The sequence below is a fragment of the Salvelinus sp. IW2-2015 genome, unplaced genomic scaffold (assembly GCF_002910315.2).
Source record: "Salvelinus sp. IW2-2015 unplaced genomic scaffold, ASM291031v2 Un_scaffold2254, whole genome shotgun sequence".
Lineage (NCBI taxonomy): Eukaryota > Metazoa > Chordata > Actinopteri > Salmoniformes > Salmonidae > Salvelinus > Salvelinus sp. IW2-2015.
This window is the reverse complement of record NW_019943583.1, coordinates 130,202-133,925: the sequence shown is the minus strand read 5'-3', so window position 1 is coordinate 133,925 and position 3,724 is coordinate 130,202.

Genomic DNA, 3,724 nt, shown 5'->3' with positions numbered 1-3,724 from the left:
ATCACATGTTACTGTACGCCTTCGAGATTTACCACAAGAGATGAATACTCATCCATCGGTAACAATCACGATCCACTAGTTACTACGAAGCCATTATAACTGTGTTCTGAGTAACGCAGCAGAGAGATACGCAGGATACAATGCACACCAGACATTGCTACTGTGTTCTGGTACCTAAAGAGAGATCCCAGCGAAGCATCACACCACTTATTGAAACACATTTAGTGTGGTATTCTGTGTAATCACAGAGAGATTTACCAGCGACCAATCACTATTGGCCACACCCCATTGTACTGTGTGTCTGGTAACGACAGAGAGAGTATCGCGCGAGGAACAATCACATCTGTCCTGCAATGAATGTGTCAAAAATCACTATTAAACCGCACATTTATGTGTTTTCTGGTACACAGAGAGATTACCCAGGAACAATCACACCACATTTACTGTGTTCTTGTTACCAACAGGAGAGATAACCCGTGAGTGTTACAGATGAACAATGCAACCACATTTACTGTGTTGTCTCGTAGCCTACAGAGAGGGTAACCGCAGGAAATCACAGCCATGACATTTACTGTGTTCTGGTACCACAGAGAGATACCGCCACGAACAAATGCACAGGTGTCATCGCCTATACTCATCTATTACAATTTATGTGTTTGCTGGTACCAAGAGAGATAAGAGCCATCAGAGAGACAGATTCACTAGGATGCCGAAGCAATTTATAGTGGTTCTGGTATACGCGGTTACAGAGAGTACCAACAGGAAACATTCACACACACTATTAACACAATTTTACTGTGTTCTTGCGTAGCCAAGCAGAAGATAACCCAGCGAAACCAATTCACGACCCAATACAATTACTAGTGTTCTGGTACCAGAAAGCAGAGAGATGGTAACCAGGAACAATCACATCCGAACTAATTTGTGTGTCGTGGTACCTCATACAAGAGAGAATAGGTCCCAGAACAAATCCACAAAGCATTTACTGTTGTTCCTGGTACCTACAGAGAGACCTACCAGGCAAACAATGAGCACGAGCCGGACATTTACTGTGTTCCTGGTACGCTACGAGAGATACGCAGGAACAATGCACTACTCGTTGTAACATTTAACTGATGTTCTGGTACCGGACAAAGAGAGAATTACCCTACGGAAAATCACAGTGCTCGATACAATTAAAGCGAGCATTTACTGTAGATTTCTGGGGTATAGCCCGATAGAGAGTACGACAGGAAGCAATCACATTGATACCTACTGAAAAAATTACTGTTGTTTCTGGTAACCACAGCAGATGATACCAGTGGTAGGTTCATGAGCTAGGTAAGAACAATCACACGCAGATAGGCAGTTAACTCGTGGTGTCTTAGGTAGGACGCTGCTACAGAAGAGGATAATCCTCGGAGAATCAAGCACCTCGCTGGTGATTACTGGTGTTCTTGGTTACCAATCAGAGACGATACCAGGAACATATCACACCAGACATTTACTGTCGCTCTCTGGTTACCATAGAGCAGAGAGATGTCCAGGAACAATCAATCCCATAACATTTCTACCTGTGTTTACTGGTAGCCTACAGAGAGATACCGTCAGGGAAGCAATCACAATATCCCACACCCCACCACTATTACTTGTGTTTCTGGTGACTCTACAGAGAGATACGCAGGAAACAATGCACCACCAATCTGAATGATGTCTAATTCCTGCATACTAAATTTTGGCTATGTGGTTCTGGTACCACAGAGAGATACCGCAGGAACAATACATCCAGAGACACTTTACTGTGTTGATGAGTACCGACAGAGAGATACCGGCAGGAACAATCAGCACACGTAATATAAACGACAAATATTTACTCGGTGTTGTAGAGATACAAAGAGAGAATACCCAGAACAATCCACCACTATTGTACTGTGTTCTGGTGCTACAGAGAGATACCGCAGGAACAGATTATTCACAACCACTATTAAACTGTGTTCTGGTACCAGAGGAGAGTACCGGCAACGTGAAACATCGCAGGTATATGCTGAACATCACGATATGAATCATTTGATCAGCACTATTTCCTGATGTTCTGGTACCCCCCAGAGAGATGAAGCGCCAGGCAACTTCGACACCACATTTATGTGTTCTGAGTGCTAAGATGAGCATACCTAGGAAGCAATCAGCACCAATTTACTGTGTTCTGGTACCCACAGAGAGATTAATCCACGGACGAGCAATACACAGACGATTTACTGCTGTCTCTGGTAGCCGTATCACCAGAGAGATACCCAGGACTAATCAGAGCATCGCACATTTATCTGTGATTCCTGGTACCCGGGGTTGTTCCACAGAATGAGATACCAGGCCGCGCTAGGAACAGACACACACTCATTAACACATTTACTGTGTTCTGGTTTTACGAGACAGAGAGATACCAGCAGGATAGCAATCACGACACGAACATTAATGCATGGTGGATTCTGGTAGCCAACAGAGACCTGTAATACGTACCTCATCAGGATACAAATCACGACCAACTATTTAGCTAATTTTACTGTGTTCGTGGTAACCAGATCAGAGCAGATACGCCGGGGGAACAATCAATCGAGTCTGTCTGAGATTGACGCACTATTTAGTAGCTGTGTTCTGGTACACAATACAGAGGAGATACCCCAGGAACAATCACATGCACCACTATTAACACATTTACTGTGTGTTCTGGTACTGAAGGAGAGATACCAGGACAATCAGCATCCACATCTTACTGTTGTTTTCTGGTACCACAAGATACGATACCCACGAGTGTACTAGGCGAACAATCACACGTAACAGGATCTACAGTAGGAGCCTCGTGAGAGACCAACCACTTTTATGTCTGGTACATACAGAGGTAGATAGGCCAGGACAATCACAGATATGAATGCGTTCAACTATTAAACCACATCGATCAATTGTGGTCGAACTAGGATGAGAAACGATGGACGAATCAATGTACTTGGTGGATAATATTAATTCGGGTGTGTCTGGAGCATAAGCGGTTAACAATATTTCAAACATTATCCTGCCAATTCTCACACTGAAAGATAAAGGCAGCGGTGTACCTTTTTGTGTGTGTGGGTGGTCATAAATTTGAGTTTCCCCTAGAGCCGAGACTTGACCGAATAAACCTTCCCCTGGATGATTTTACTGTGTCTGGTACCAACGAGAGATACCAGCAGGAACAATCACACCACATTGTAGCTGTGTTCTGGTACCACAGAGAGATACCCAGAATAATCCACACCACTATTACTGTACTGTGGTTCTGAGTGACAACGGAAGAGAGATGACCAGGAGCAATCACACCAACATTTACTGTGTTCTGGTACCACAGAGAGATACCTAGGAACAATCACACCAACATTTATACTGTGTTCTGGTACCACTAGAGAGATAGATCCACAGGAACAATCACACCACATTTACTGTGTTCTGGGTACCACAGAGAGATACCCAGGAGGAATCAACACACTATAAACAATTTACTGTGTTCTGGTACCAGCAGAGAGATACCCAGGAACAATACAACCACATTTACTGTGTTCTGGTACCACAGAGAGATACCAGGAACAATCACATCCATTACTGTGTTTCTGGTACACACGAGAGATACCCAGGATCACAACCATATTAACACATTTACTGTGTTCTGGTACCACAGAGAGGATACCAGGAACAACCCCAATTTACACTGTGTTCTGGT